The sequence below is a fragment of the Salmo salar genome, chromosome ssa08 (assembly GCF_905237065.1).
Source record: "Salmo salar chromosome ssa08, Ssal_v3.1, whole genome shotgun sequence".
In the NCBI taxonomy this organism is placed as follows: Eukaryota; Metazoa; Chordata; class Actinopteri; order Salmoniformes; family Salmonidae; genus Salmo; species Salmo salar.
The window spans coordinates 4090658-4107366 of record NC_059449.1 but is presented as its reverse complement, the minus strand read 5'-3'; the positions used below and the strand labels follow the sequence as shown (position 1 = coordinate 4107366).

Below are 16709 nucleotides of genomic sequence, written 5' to 3'. Positions count from 1 at the left end.
GTCCAATGGTCTGACGACAGACATGCTGCCTCGCGATCCGTAAGGCCACCATCAGATATGCCTACTGCCAATGAGGAAGCAAGAAACAAGCTTGACGACGTCTTCAAACCGCCTCTATCTCCGGATCGGCCTCAAGTAAAAGCCGTCCTGAAGAAGGAACCCGCGGGCTCAGGGAAGATGGCGAGTGTCCAGAAGTTTGTTTTGAACTGGGCTAAGGACAGAGCCAAATCAGGACGTCGACTTCATGTTTGTCTTTCCCTTCAGTGAACTCAATTGGCTGATAGACCGGTGCTTCAGTCTGAGTGACCTCATCAACCACTTCCACTCATCCATGACGTCGGAGAGCGAGACCCCTCTGCGTCCTGTGCCAGATACCGTTGTGCTGTGAGATGTTGGCGGCCATTTTAGAAAACACTGAGGAGGGAGAGTGTGTAGAGACAGACACTCTGACACAACTATACACTCACTTTTTGCTTGTTCAGATCGGTTTGAAGAACAATCAAAATGGTGAACATTCAGAATCAATCAGAGAGGTTGTTCATAAGCTATGGAAGCTTGGTTTTCTACAACTGGAGAGAGGAAGCCTCATATTCAGCGAGAGGGATGGGAAGGAACACGGAATCGACGTCTCCAAAAGTTCCCCATTCCATACGTTGTCTAGGCCGCTCATCGCAGGGTGTGAGATGTACCTGGAGGAAATGTACCACTTTGCGTACACGGCATTCAAGACTACCTAGCTGCTATGCACGTGTTTCTCACCTACATAAACAAAAGAAGAAACATACTACTCCAAAATACTACAATCTTTGATCGATTGAAAAGGACGTTCAGGAGAGCAACTCTTTTACACATCCGCAGATGCTCCGTGGACAGGTTTTTTTTTACGGAATACGCAAGGAACTTATGACCTCTTCCTCTGCTTCCTCCTTGGCCTCTCAACAACACCCAACCAGACTCTTTTAGATCTATCATGTCTAGGAAAAAGTTTAAAGGTCACAGGCTCCAAGGGGATCACAGAGATCACGGCAGAGTACATCAAGCAGGTGATCGAAGCTGAGTCTTACCCTCAGACCACCCCAACGCTTTTCCGTGGTCTGCGAGAGCTGGGGGACACCTCGCTGGGCAGGGAGGTCCGACGATACCTGGCCTCCGAGTCCCGTGGGGGTTCCTGCTGGAGCCCGACCAATGCTGGGAGCTGGCGGACATGCTTTGCGCAGGCGTGGAGATGGAGGGGGAAGTGTTTAGGGAGATGGAATGTTTGAGTTGGACTCGTCGGATAAGCATGCAGGGCTTTTGGAGGATGCAGACCGTACTGAGAAACAGACACTGACAGGTCTACTAGAAAGACATCAATGCTGTATGAATGGTCTACTAGGGAGACATCGCCACGGACTATACTGCCATATCTACCAAATTTAGAGTTTAGAGAGATGTATTGGTACATTAGGAAGGTAGGTTTGAGTTTTTTATATGTAGAGAGAGAAAAAAAGTGATGATTGCAATCCATGTTTATGGCTCTGAGTAGTGGGTAGTTGTGGTTACTGAAAAATATTTCAGTTAATCAATTAATCGATTCTTCAAACAAACTTTATTTGCTTAGGGTTTGTACAAACTGACTTGCCGTTCACATGGCAGACTTGCCGTTCATAGCGCTTTTGAGGTTGGTCATAGTGCCAATAGACTCCAGGTAGAAGTGCCACATCAGAGCACTTCCCCATTTGTTAGGTACCTTCTTTACCGCCACCACCCTGAACAGCTCGTAGGGTGGCACCAGGACATTGAGGCCTGAAGAGGAGCGGCAGTGGTGCGAGTGCGAGCGGGGCAGGATGGTCAGGTCAAAGCTGGAGCAGTACCGCCGCGTGGACTCCAGGACGAAGTGCCTGGTGCGCACCTGATCCCCCACCTCCCCTCACAAGTTGTCCCTGTGCCCGCTGTCAGCATACACCAGCAGGCAGCCCTTCCCATCCTGCTCCAACTCTGCCTCCACCTCCTCCCCCCCTATCAGGAGCCGCAGGGCATCAGTCAGCAGGAAGTGGAGGGACTTGAACAGGAAGTACCGACGGTAGACATTGGCGTCGGGGCCCAGAGATCTGGCTTCCACGGAAGGTGCGGTTGTATGTGTTTGTGTAGAGGGTCAGCGCTGTGACATGGAGGTCAGTGAGGTTCGCCATGGTCATTTTGTAGTGTTCAGCATGCGACCAGGCGGTGGAGAAAGGGCCTGGCCTGGCGTTCCCTGGTCAGCAGGTCGCCTGCGGTGATGTTCCCCGTCATCTCCTCCCTGCACGGCGGGTAGCGGTCGTCCACCAAGCTCAGTTCCATGTTCAACCGCTCCTCGTCACTGGCACTGCTGAGGACAGCTATACAGCATTAGAATCATTCTGGCACTGCTGAGGACAGCTATACAGCATTAGAATCATTCTGGCACTGCTGAGGACAGCTGTACAGTGTTAGAATCATTCTGGCACTGCTGAGGACAGCTGTACAGTGTTAGAATCCTTCTGCAGCTGCAGATGACAGCTATAAAATGTTACAATCATTCTGGCACTGCCGTGGAGAGCTATACAGTGTTAGAATCATTCTGGCACTGCCGTGGGGAGCTATACAGTGTTAGAATAATTCTGACAGCTATGCAGTCATATATATACTGTATATGGCTACATATATAAATACAAAGCTCTGGCTTCCTGTAAATTGTGTCACCAATATATTCAAATAATATGTACAACTGGGGTCACCCACCTCTGCACTGTTGACTGTAGTGAGCATTGTTGCCAAGAGCAACATGACTCCTGTCAAGTATTCCATAATAATGCAGGTTGACAGCAAAACAACCTGTTGATAGAATGTAGAAAAATAATCACACATTTCCTAATACTGGTATTTTTACAATGAAGCAACATGACTGATGAATCTTGGTCAGTCAGTCATAACTGCTAGAACATGAGGTTGATCACCTAATGTGGAGTTGAAACACAATGTGTATATAATTCAATAGACTTTCAAATGTTGTGTTTTCTGATTATTATCCATTGGGGTGGTGTGTGTCTGTACCAGCAAGTGTGTGTCCTTACCGGATCTCTGTCCTCTTTGTCCAATCCCCGTCCCAGATAGTTTTAGCTGACACTTTAGGTCTATCCTGTTAAGTCAGGCTCTGAGACAAACAGCTTCACAGAAATCACCTTACAATAAATGAATGATCTGAGCTTGTGCTGGGTCGGACACTAGTGTAGACTACCCACAGATACAAACTCTTCTCTTGAAGCCAACCTCCTTCACTGTGTGTATCCCAGTAGTCATCGGTGGCATCCTCTCCTCTGCTTCAAATGCACTGATCTGAAACATGGGATAGGTGAAAGTAATATTGTGGATGTATTTGCTTTCAGCAGTTCTGTTTTTTACCCACAAGAATTCAGATGAAGGAAAGGAGACAGATTCAACTAGTGTTTGACCCAGCATGCACTGACCCTTAATGCCCACACATGAATTGGCCAACATTACCCACACTCACTCTCTCCCAATCCTTGCGAGTTGGTTTCCCAAAGTCCAGAAAAATATATATTGTGCATGCCATAACTTAATATAACTTTTAAAATCGTGGGTGTATTTTATATGGTGACAGACTTAAAAATATGTATATACAACCCAACAAAAAAAATCACATGAGCAAATTAACAATCAATGCATTTATTTTCAGAATGCTGGATACAACAAAGCAAGAATGTAGGACACACTGAATATAATCACTGCTGTTTTCTTAGCTTACGAAATGTACAAAGCATTAAGAACACCTTCCTAATATTGAATTGCACCCCCTTATGCCTCAATTCGTCAGGGCATGGACTCTACAAGGTGTCGAAAGCATTCCACAGGGATCCTGGCCGATGTTGACTCCAATGCTTCCCATAGTTGTGTCAAGTTGGCTGGATGTCCTTTTGGGTGTTGGACCATTCTTGATATACACAAGAAACTGTTGAGCGTGAAAAACCCAGCAGCGTTGCACACATACACAATCAATGTCTCAAGGCTTAAAAATTCCTTTAACCTGTCTCCCCTTCATCTACACTGATTGCAGTGGATTTAACAGCTGACATCAATAAGGGACATAGCTTTCACCTGGTCAGTCTATCTATGTCATGGAAAGAGCAGGTGTTCATAATGTTTTTACATCTGCTCCTGCCACGCCCTCTACTTCTCATCCTGTCTCCCTAACCTGCCGTCACTCCCCCAGTGCTCTCTCCCTCTTTTTGTGTGGGTGTATGTTATTGTGTGAGTGGAGACAGGTGTGCTGGAGGCAGAGCGGATCCCCACCAGCTGCACCATGTTCCATAATCAAGACCTCTACAAATACTCAGCCCTGCCACACTGCTAGATCGTAGCATCTGCTCAGTCAGTCTGCATTTCAAGCCATTTGTTCCTGCTTAGAGCTTGTTATCCTGTTGTGCAAGTTTTCCCCCCTAGCCTGACACTGCTTTTCTCTCCGCTACAGTTACGTCCGCTCTGACTTTGGTCCCTCGTCTCATCAGTCCTTCTTCCCTGCACTGCCCCCCCCCGCTCTACTGCTTCTTTGGATTCCGCTCCAGACCTGCTTACCCTGCCCCTACTTTCCTTGTCTCAGCCTCGGTTCCTGGTTCCCTGCTACCCGCCCAGGCTTCCCCTGGCCTGCACCCCATCCCCCCAATTTTCAATAAATATCCCTGTCTCATCTGAATCTGCACTTGGGTTCACCTGTTCTGCCCCCCCTAACAAATGTTTTGTACACTGTTTTTTCTATAATATTATCACTTGACATTAACTCAATTATAGTTTGTGCATACTACATTAGCTATAATATTGCAGTACTAATTGCTTTTCAATAAAACCAAAATCAAATGTACTGATGTTGATTATATTATTCAAATAACATTTTAGTCAATCTAGGATAAAGCGAGTGCCAACTCAAAAGGACAATTGCATTAGATTTTTGTACAGTGAAAGGATGTTATCGTACATTATGAAACATTCACTGTGCTCTCGCATACCTACTGATTAGTCTGTGAGCAAGGCTTGTCACTCCATGACTGAATAGATCCAAATTAGGGTGAATTATTGAAACTGTTAAAAGTCACACAATCCTCACTACCCAGATGATAATTTGTCTGTCTTCAGAAAATAAGAACGAATATGTTAAGAGTGTAACATCCGTCGTTAGGAATGGACCAAGGCGCAGCGGGAATGTGGATACTCATGTTTATTGATGATAAACAAGTAAAGCATCCACATGAAAACCAACAAAACAATACTCACGCCGGAAACAGTGTGACAGGCTAAACAAGCAGTGATCACAAACAACTACCCACAATCCCAACGAAAAACACACCCTTCTATATAGGACTCCCAATCAAAGGCAACTCAACACACCTGCCTTCAATTGGGAGTCCTATCCCCAACACAAACCCTTAACATACAAACAACCTGCCACATCCTGACCACAACTGATACAATACCTCCCTCTGCTGGTCAGGACGTGACAAAGAGGGAGATTATATTAAGTCTTCAGCATTTAGTACAAGAACCAAATATCTACAAGATCCATCTGTATTTTACTCACTGTATTGATTGTAGTGGGAGTTGTTCCATCCACCCATTTCCAGGTCCCTTCCTTCACTGACTCAGTCAGACCAATCCAGAATTTCAGATTGTTACCCAATTTATTCAGAAACACCTGGGGAAAACATAGTTGGTATGTTTATCTCTGCCTGTCTGTATCTGTCTCTCTCCCTCTTTTTCACCTGTTTGTCTCTACTATTTACGATCTCAAGGTCCGCTCCTCTATTCATTCTGCTATGCTCTGACTCCAAGTTCTCTCCTCAAAAGAGAGGTAATAACAGCTAGACTTGAATCTCCTACCAACCGACAGGACAGCATCCTGCAGAAGGAGAGCATGTCAGTCAATACAGTCATATAACTTCAATATATCATAATACCTTTTTCACGTCAACTCAAATTCACAGTTATTAGCACAATATACATACTCACCCAGTTCTTCTGAAATCGTTCTTTCCAGCTCTGACATTTTCCTTTGTAACTGGTATTTCTCTTCAGCCAAGGTGTTAAAACGGGTCTGTAACTGGTCTCTGTCAATATTCAAGGCATTGAAAGAAGTCTCCAGCTGGTCACTCTCCTTACGTCAGGTTTTCGGAACTAGTCTGATGATATTCCTTCTCTGAAGTATGTTTGGCCGTTAGAAGAGAAAGAGTTCTGGACAGGTGATTGTAGTCATCGTCATCTGTGATGGAACAGAGAACAAATGTATCATTTTATGTTTCTTTACACACACACACACACACACACACACACACACACACACACACACACACACCCTACCACCTGTGATTGTTGAATACTCAGTCTACAGAGAGACTTATGACTGCGGTCAGCAAGAGAACACACAGCAGTCCCAGAGAAACTGGGGCCAGTCAGTAAGGCTGACAGTTCTGATTCCCAAGTTTCAGTCCTGCAGGTGTAGAAAAACAAATGTAACATACACCTGACTTGGTACTACTGTATGTATCATAGTCTTTCCAGCGGACCAGTTTCTCCCTCATAAACCAATGCTGTTCTGATACCAAGAGGAACTAATGCTGTGGTCTTCAACCACACACAGACAGACAGTAATAGCAATTCTGTCCTTCTCTACTACCATTTCCATGAAATTACTTGGTTCCAATTTAAAAGGAATTTGTTTTTGAGAAAAGGGGCCTAGCCCTAAGAAGATTTGTTAACTAAAGTCAGATAATGTAATAATGAGACTTGCTCCCTCTGCTAGAACACTTTCCCTTTGTCTAAGTTACTGACTCAATATCCTGTTATTTAGCAGTACACTGAACTAAGCTGTGAGAGACGAGCAAGACAAATGGTTTAGATTCTTTTGAGAAACAGTGTTGCGACAATGAGCACTGGGAAAGGGAGTGACATTTCTCAGCAAGACCTCACCACAGGCCAACCGCAGCCTCTCAGTTCCATAGTTCTTTGGCTGTACCTTTGGGTCATCAACCAATGCTTCCCCACGGCTATTGTTCTCTCTGGTTGTCACACCACCTAAAAGGGAGTTGTACTTTCTAGAAAAGCTGAGACCCAACTCAATTTCTTTGGGCTTTTAACTCTGCACCTTTTGAGTGATTGTTAACCGCTCCAGATTTACAAATCTTACAATAAAATAAGTTGTTTTGAAGAATCTGCAATCTCTTCCTTTTTGGTTAGAGTTTCCACGACAGAGCCAAAATTAATTACTAAGTAGCCTATAATTATCATCCCATCTGACAAAGAAACAAATCCAAATTGAAGCATGGCACTTGCCTTGTTCGCAATTTACTGCTAGATGATTAGACTTGACACTGCATGTCACTTCACTACATTAGCTTTCAGATCAGAGTTGCACTTTCATAATACTATGGTTCTTTATAAGCAACTCTATATTATATCAATTCAATCATTACAAATTATAACTACAATCATTACTATTCAGAACTAATGTTATACTGTAATTTATTTAAATTACACTACAACAATAATTTGTGATAATACAACTTCTAACTCAAAATGGAATTCAGATATTATTCTCCCATTGTGGACGTAATTCATTATGCTATGACACTTTAGGTGTGCTCTCACATACCCATTGAGTAATCCCTGAGCAAAGCTGGTGTAATGCGTGTATATGGGAGGCGAAGTCAAGTGCAGGAGAGCGGCGTATAATAAACAGGTGCACTTTAATACCGGTTAACAAACGACAGCACATAACACATACAAGTGCCAAACACACAGTCTAAAACAAAAGTGCAACGCCTGACAATCATCCACGTAACAAATAACAATCACTCACAAATACAACATGGGGAACAGAGGGTTAAATAATAAACAAGTGATTGGTGAGTGAAGCCAGGTGTGATAAGACAAAGACAGAACAAATGGAAAATGAAAAGTGGATCGGCGGTGGCTAGAAAGTCGGTGACGTCGACCGCCGAACGCCGCCCGAACAAGGAGAGGGACCGAATTCGGCGGAAATCGTGACAGCTGGTCATTCCCTAACTCAATAGTTGCCCAGGGCACAGACAGATCAATAAACCTGTTGAAGACCACAGAATCCTCGTCCCCACCGGCATTATTAGGTTCTCCTCCTCTCCAGAACCTAATAACCTGTTCAGCAGAAAATCATTTCAACATGATATTAGTACAAGAATCAATACGCTTCAAAAAAGAAACAAGTATATGTAACGAAGTGCGCTGAGAGTCGGGAAGCAAGTTCAGGGAGTGAGAGATTTAATCAATAAACGAAACGTAAAACAAACACACGAACAACGCACAGACATGAAACAGAAACAATGACGCCTGAGGAAGGAACCAAAGGGATTGACATATATAGGGAAGGTAATCAGGGAAGTGATGGAGTCCAGGTGAGTCTGACGACGTGCAGGTGCGCGTAACGATGGTGACAGGTGCGCGCCATAACGAGCAGCCTGGTGACCTAGAGGCCGGAGATGGAGCACATGTGAAAGTATAGGTAAATATTACTCACATTGTTGTTCCATCCACCCATTTCCAGATCCCTTCCCTCTCTGAGTAAGAGACAGACCTATCCAGAAATGCACATCTTTCCCAGTTTGTTTAGAAACACCTGATAATAACATACAGTTGAAGTCAGAAGTTTATATACACCTTAGCCAAATACATTTCATCTCAGCATTTCACGATTCCTGACATTTAATCCTAGTAAAAATTCCCTGTTTTAGGTCAGTTAGGATCACCACTTTATTTTAAGAATGTGAAATGTCAGAATAATAGTAGAGAGAATGATTTATTTCAGCTTTTATTTCTTTCATCACATTCCCAGTGGGTCAGAAGTTTACATACACTCAATTAGTATTTGGTAGCATTGCCTTTAAATTGATTAACCTAGGTCAAACGTTTTGGGTAGCCTTCCACAAGCTTCCCACAATTGGTTGGGTGAATTTTGACCCATTCCTCCTGACAGAGCTGGTGTAACTGAGTCAGGTTTGTAGGCCTCCTTGCTCGCACACGCTTTTTCAGTTCTGCCCACAATATATACACATCATTTTCCTCCCTCATGATGCCATCTATTTTGTGAAGTGCACTAGTCCCTCCTGCAGCAAAGCACCCCCACACCATGATGCTGCCACACCATGATGCTGTCTGTCTGTCTGTCTGTTTCTCTCTCTCATTAGTTATTTCCCACTTTGTTTCTGCTCCTCCGCTCTCTCACCTGTTCCTCTCCGCTGTTTATGATCACCAGGTCTGCTCCTCCCCTTATACAGTCTGCTCTGCTCTCACTCCAAGTTTTACTCTCAGTTGAAAGGTAATAACATCTACATCCGAATCTCCTCCAGCCATCAGGACAGCATCTTGCAGAAAGAAAATACGGTGATGAATATAGTCATACATACAGAAAATAATTATTCAACATGTCGTAATCAACTCAAATTCCCAGTTATTATCATGGAATTGATACTCACCCAGGTCTTCTGATATATTTTTGTCCTGCTCTGAAATTGTCCTTTGTAATTGTCCTTTGTTTCTGTGATCCAGCATGGCCAGGTATGGGTCAGCACCTGCTCTCTTAGCTTTTGCCATCAGTCTTTTGGCTGTTTTCACTGCCGAATCCACTTTCCCATTACTTTGCGGGTATCCTGGAGACGATGTTTTGTGTGTAAAGTCCCAAGCCTTGCTGAAACTTGGGAACCCGTCTGAAGAGTACTGGGACCATTGTCTGAGTACAGGATGTCAGGTATCCCATAGCGTGCAAAGTGTGTCTTCAGTTTTCAAATGACCGTTTTCGACTGTGTTCTCCAAATGGTCCACCTCCCAGAAGTTGGAGAGATAATCAACTGTGACCATGTAGTCTCTGTCATTGAACTGGAACAGGTCAGTCCCTATTTTTTTCCCAGGGACACTTTGGTGCTTCGTGTGGCCTCAATGTTTCTTTCTGCTGCTTCATACCCCATGCAGTGCAGGTGCTACATTGTGCCATGTATGTTCTCAGCTGTGCATTCATGCCTGGCCAGTAGACACACTCGCAAGCTCTTCTCAGACATCCCTCTGTTCCTATGTGTGAGGAATGGATTCTCTGCATTATCTCTGACCTGAGGGTAGTAGGCACAACGACTCGCTCACCTCTGAAGATAACTCCATTTTGCACACTCAGCTCATCTCTGTTGTGAAAATACATGGCTACTTCCAAAGGTACATGCCCTTTCACTTCAGGCCACCCCTGCGGGATCACATTTTTCAATGTCTGGAGCTCCCGGTCCAGCTCAGTGGCTCTCTGGATGTGCTTTAGTCTCTCACTTGACACAGGGAGGTAGTGTATCAAATTGATTGATTCCACTTCGACCTCCACAGGGCCTCTGTTGTCTTGTTCTATGGGGTACACCCTGCTCAGGGTGTCGGCCAGCACCACACGTTTTCCCGGAACGTATCGGAGACTGACCTCGTAGTTTTGGAGTCTCATGAGCATGCGTTGTAGTCTTTTTGGTGCGCTGAGGAGAGGCTTTGTCATGACGCTCTCTAGAGGCTTGTGATCTAACTGCACTTCCACAGTTCGTCCATATGTGAATTGGTGGAACCTCTCCATGCCAAACACCACTGCAAGCAGCTCCTTCTCTATCTGTGCTTACCCTTTTTCAGTCTCTGTCAGCGCTCTGCTGGCGTATGCTATTGGTTGTCCTCCCTGCATCAGGGATACTCCTAACCCACTCTCTGAAGCATCACACTGTAGTACAAGCTGCTCTGTTGGGTTGTAGTATTTCAGCACAGGGGTCTGTGCAATGGTATCCCTGATTTTATTGAAAGCCTGCTCATGTCTCTCTGACCACTCCCACCGTGAGTCCTTGTGTGTTAGCTGTCGCAGTGGCTCGCAGAGCTCCATGGCGTGGCTGCAGAACTTGGCTAGGTAGTTTACCATGCCCAGGAAGCGCTGCACCCCCTGCACATCTGTAGGCCTAGGCATCTGTTTGATGGCTGTCACTTTTCCTGGGTCCACTTTCAACCCCTCTGATGTTAGCAGGTGGCCAATGTAGGGCACTTCCTTCAGCCTGGGCTGCAGCTTCTCCGGATTCAGCTTGATATTGAGCTTCCTGCATCTGTCCAGGAGCATTTTCAGGTTTTTGTCATGGACCAGAGTCGCCGCTTCATCATTGTCTTCTTCTTCCACAAGCAGGATGTCATCTGCAATGATTTTGACTCCTGGAAGACCTTCCATTGCCTGGTTCAACTTCCTCTGAAAGATCTCTGGGGCTGGACTGATTCCCATTGGCAGGAGCAGCCACCTGTAGCGTCCCATGGGAGTAGAGAAAGTGGTGAGATAGCTGGATTCCTCCTCCAGTTCCACATGCCAAAATCCGTTTTTTTTACATCACAAACAGAGAACACGCGTGCTCTGTTCAGATCTGGCAGCACGTCTTCAATAGTGGGAAGTGGGTAATGGCTCCTCTTGAGCGCCTTGTTGAGAGGTTTCGGATCAATACACACTCTTAGTTTTCCAGACGGTTTCTTCACTACGATCAGGCTGCTGATCCAATCTGTGCTTTTTTTTCCCAACTGCTTTTATCATCCTTCTTTTCTCTAGACCACTGAGCTCCTCTTTGAGTGGTTTATATAGTGCTACTGGCACTCTTCTCTTTGGCAGCTGGACGGGATCCACTCGCTCATCCACTTCCAGCTTCAGTTTGCCGGGTAAGCATCCATCTCCCTGGAATACATCAGTGTACTCCTGTTTAATTTACTCTTTAGTCCAGGATCCTGTTGTTTCCTCGATGGCCAGGATGTTGTGATGCTGCACAGTAATCAACTCCATTGCCTGGATAGCCTTACTGCCAAGAATGGGCCTGTGCACATTCTTGTTGACTTCTTATTGCGTGGATTGATCTCTTTTGTACTGCCCACACATAGGGTCTCACAAATCTCTCCGCCTTCTTCCCCAATGAGATAATACAGCAGCTTCACTTTGTAGTCCTCGGGTTTTTCTCTCATTGTAAGAGCCATGTACAAATTGAATTCCTTTTTCCATCTTTTCCAGGCCAGTGCTAAATTACAATCATCAAAGTCTATTTTTCCCGGAGATTTCAGTGCATTTTCCATGGCGATTTATTTGTAGAATGGAATGTTAGCTACTCACGAATCTGCATGTATCCAATAGCCAGATAGCTTTTATCATAGAGTCACTCACGATAGCCAGCTAACGTAGACGTGCGGCGCGATGACAGCCCGTAAACGCGGCACTTTTTCAAACTGCTGCCTGGGATGTATTCTTCATTTACATTGATGAGATCCAGGTTCTTTTGAGTACCGCTGCCACCATGTTTCAATATGCTTTGTGTTGTAGTCACGACAAACAAAGATATATAGTGTCAGGTTGCGTCGATTCAATCTGGTATTGGAATAAAACAGTTAACACAGAGTAACTTCTGATTTCTTTGTACTTTAATCCCGCTCACTGCTGGCCTGTCAGAGGGAGGATGAGCGTGGTTTAAATTTACTCATCCTATCGTTGGCGTGCAGGTTGGTCCCAACCTCGAGAGACGCCTCCTGTTGCCGGGCGTAGTTATTATCTTTGGCAGTCGATTTATCTTGTGACTGCACAATGCACAGTTCTCTAAAACCCCGACACCCCTCCGCATATACATTTCACCCATATCCTGCCCTTATCTTTTAACAAGCTCTTCCACATCCCTGATTCACAGCATCTGCATTCTTTCCATATGACTCACCATCCCATGAGCCCCTTCCTCTCACACAGCAGTATGCTCTTATCATATAGAGTATAAACTTAATATTATAGCATAGCTTCTTTGTTATATTATATAGGTTATGCAAACAAATAGTTGGTCAAACCCTAACAATAGTTAAGCAAACTTTTCTAGGCATGTTGTCAACCAGCACATTAATAAAGTAAGTAACAACTGGTTTCCGTTTCCTGTGTAACGTCAATATGAGTAACATCAATATTGCTACACATTCAACTAAGGAAGTTAAAGACAACCACATATCACAGTCATTGCAAGGAAAATCCGTGCAAAATCAGTGCCGGTGAGAAAAACAGGTGCGAGTGCAGAAAGACAAATACAAGAGTAATGTGCTATAAGTATTGAGTAAAAATAATCATGAAACATAATAATAAAACTATTTAATTTACCCCTGAGAAATGATCTATGGACCTCAGGGTTGGGGTCAATTTCATTTCAATTTAGTCATTTCTCAAAGCTTTTCCTCTAAGAAAAATGTCAATTTGAATGTCAGTTTACTTCCTGCCCCCAACCCTGATGGACAAACAGCAGCACAAGGGCTACAATGACTACTATCTCTACAACTTCCATAAAATGGCCAAAACGGTCAAAGTGATGACCAGGGAAACCCCTAGGATGACGCTAAAGACTTTGCAGCATCTGGTACACCGTTTTCTCAGCAATAGTCCTGACTGGGACGTGGTCGGGTCCTGCTCTGGATCCCAAGGGTTCCGGACCAAATTGTCCCAAGTTGTCTGGTCTGGATGAGATTGTTTTGAGGGTTATATATATTGTGTGTGTATATATATATATATATATATATATACTGCTCAAAAAAATAAAGGGAACACTAAAAAAACACATCCTAGATCTGAATGAATGAAATCATCTTATTAAATACTTTTTTCTTTACATAGTTGAATGTGCTGACAACAAAATCACACAAAAATAATCAATGGAAATCCAATTTATCAACCCATGGAGGTCTGGATTTGGAGTCACACTCAAAATTAAAGTGGAAAACCACACTACAGGCTAATCCAACTTTGATGTAATGTCCTTAAAACAAGTCAAAATGAGGCTCAGTAGTGTGTGTGGCCTCCACGTGCCTATATGACCTCCCTACAATGCCTGGGCATGCTCCTGATGAGGTGGCAGATGGTCTCCTGAGGGATCTCCTCCCAGACCTGGACTAAAGCATCCGCCAACTCCTGGACAGTCTGTGGTGCAACGTGGCGTTGGTGGATGGAGCGAGACATGATGTCCCAGATGTGCTCAATTGGATTCAGGTCTGGGGAACGGGCGGGCCAGTCCATAGCATCAATGCCTTCCTCTTGCAGAAACTGCTGACACACTCCAGCCACATGAGGTCTAGCATTGTCTTGCATTAGGAGGAACCCAGGGCCAACCGCACCAGCATATAGTCTCACAAGGGGTCTGAGGATCTCATCTCGGTACCTAATGGCAGTCAGGCTACCTCTGGCGAGCACATGGAGGGCTGTGCGGCCCCCCAAAGAAATGCCACCCCACACCATGACTGACCCACCGCCAAACCGGTCATGCTGGAGGATGTTGCAGGCAGCAGAACGTTCTCCACGGCGTCTCCAGACTCTGTCACGTCTGTCACATGTGCTCAGTATGAACCTACTTTCATCTGTGAAGAGCACAGGGCGCCAGTGGCAAATTTGTCAATCTTGGTGTTCTCTGGCAAATGCCAAACGTCCTGCATGGTGTTGGGCTGTAAGCACAACCCCCACCTGTGGACGTCGGGCCCTCATACCACCCTCATGGAGTCTGTTTCTCACCGTTTGAGCAGACACATGCACATTTGTGGCCTGCTGGAGGTCATTTGCAGGGCTCTGGCAGTGCTCCTCCTGCTCCTCCTTGCACAAAGGCGGAGGTAGCGGTCCTGCTGCTGAGTTGTTGCCCTCCTACGGCCTCCTCCTGATGTACTGGCCTGTCTCCTGGTAGCGCCTCCATGCTCTGGACACTATGCTGACAGACACAGCAAACCTTCTTGCCACAGCTCGCATTGATGTGCCATCCTGGATGAGCTGCACTACCTGAGCCACTTGTGTGGGTTGTAGACTCCGTCTCATGCTACCACTAGAGTGAAAGCACCGCCAGCATTCAAAAGTGACCAAAACATCAGCCAGGAAGCATAGGAACTGAGAAGTGGTCTGTGGTTACCACCTGCAGAACCACTCCTTTATTGGGGGTGTCTTGCTAATTGCCTATAATTTCCACCTGTTGTCTATTCCATTTGCACAACAGCATGTGAAATTTATTGTCAATCAGTGTTGCTTCCTAAGTGGACAGTTTGATTTTACAGAAGTGTGATTGACTTGGAGTTACATTGTGTTGTTTAAGTGTTCCCTTTATTTTTTTGAGCAGTATATATATGGGGGGGGGGCAGCTTGCCTGTTTTGCATGTTATTTTGGTATTAATGCGTGTCACATATCAGTTTGCAAACAATGTAAAAAAATATATATATGTCATTGAGTTATTAGAGCCGAATACAAACAGGCAGCTCCAAAATGCAGGGGTTTCAGCCTAGCTCAGTGCTATCTGTGGTGTTGGGGCAGGCCAGCAGAAAATAGGAATATTGCATTGTGATTATCTCAGTGTTTTGTCACTCATGGGACACTACGTTACCCGCCTTTAGTAAGGGGAGACAGTAGGAATGTGAGCCCTCTGGTGTCCTGCCATATACTTAGACTAGAAGTGCCCTTCCAAGAAGGATCAAGGTCATTGGCCACAGAAATGACATCAAATCACGTTATATGTACAGTAGCTTTGATTGGACTGATGATGTCAGCATCTTACTTTCACAATCTTAGCTAGCAGTCATCATCATGATTCATGAATCAAGTCAACTGGCAAGTCCTTTTTAATCCTTGTCATATCAAGAGAAAATATAGATAAAACGTATAGGTGCTCATCAGCCATTGGACACAAACATTACACAACAATTTGGAAATCGCAAATTCAACAATGAGTTGTTTGGAAGGAATCGGTGACAGTGGCTAACCAGAAGTCAGACTGGGAAAATATGTTTTGAACGGTCATCCAACACAGAAGTGTAAATCTTTTTCTTTGATGACAAAATTTGCCAACGAAGGACCACCGCGCACAACAAGGTGAATCCAAAAATGTCTTATATGCTGCAAAAATGATGTAATATGCCAGGGAGATATGGTCAGCCATATCAGCTATGTTTTTTAAAAAGGCAGTAAACTAGGCTGAATGAATTGTTTTGCTGCCAGACAAGGCTCCGCTGATAGCCAGGTGTAGCAGTGGTAAGGATTCACTCCATTTTGCTGAAAAGCAAGCTCTGCTGTTGGGACAGCTTTATGAAGACCCTAACAGTTTGTGGGCACCTCTTGTCGCTGTTATAGTGCAATTAATGTATTGTTTAGCGTTGTGTATTGGCTTTGCTGACATGCATCTAAAAAAAAAATGTGTTTGCTCCACCAAGATTTACATGCATATAGTCATGTTCATAACACACTGTTGCATAGGTAAACCCTACGCACACGCAAGCACGGACACACACAACACACACACACACACACACACACACACACACACACACACACACACACAGTGCTTGACTTGGGCAGGAGCTCACCGGAGCTGAGGACCTCAAATTTTCCACTGCTTGAGCTCTTGTTCCTCTTATAGAATATTTGTTCAAAAGTATTGTGGCACTCCAGCACCTAAATATAAACAGTACCTGCACTGAAAATGAGTACCAACACCGATTTTGGTCTAAGTCAAGCACTGCATAGACATACACAGACACACGCACAGCCTGCCTCGTCATTACTTTTTGAAGATGTGGTGACAAGTCTGCGTCTGTGACAGATTGATTATTCACATAGACTTATGCAATGGACTGATTGTTGCCTAGGTAAGAGGTGAGAGGGAGG

General features: G+C 44.7%; 2 long non-coding RNA genes across 2 annotated transcripts; both read right to left on the bottom strand.

Annotated features, from left to right (window-relative positions):
• Positions 1-297: 297 nt before the first annotated feature.
• On the bottom strand, positions 298-8756 carry LOC106609970 (uncharacterized). Its single transcript, XR_001329810.2, has 4 exons — positions 5588-8756; positions 3072-3333; positions 2740-2832; positions 298-2347 (listed from the first exon to the last, which is right to left on the bottom strand). It is a non-coding gene; the product is annotated as an uncharacterized lncRNA (long non-coding RNA).
• A 443-nt stretch (positions 8757-9199) lies between these two features.
• LOC106609971 (retrovirus-related Pol polyprotein from transposon opus) lies at positions 9200-12952 on the bottom strand. The gene is made up of 2 exons (XR_001329813.2): positions 9510-12952; positions 9200-9398 (listed from the first exon to the last, which is right to left on the bottom strand). It is a non-coding gene; the product is annotated as a retrovirus-related Pol polyprotein from transposon opus (long non-coding RNA).
• Positions 12953-16709: the final 3757 nt, after the last annotated feature.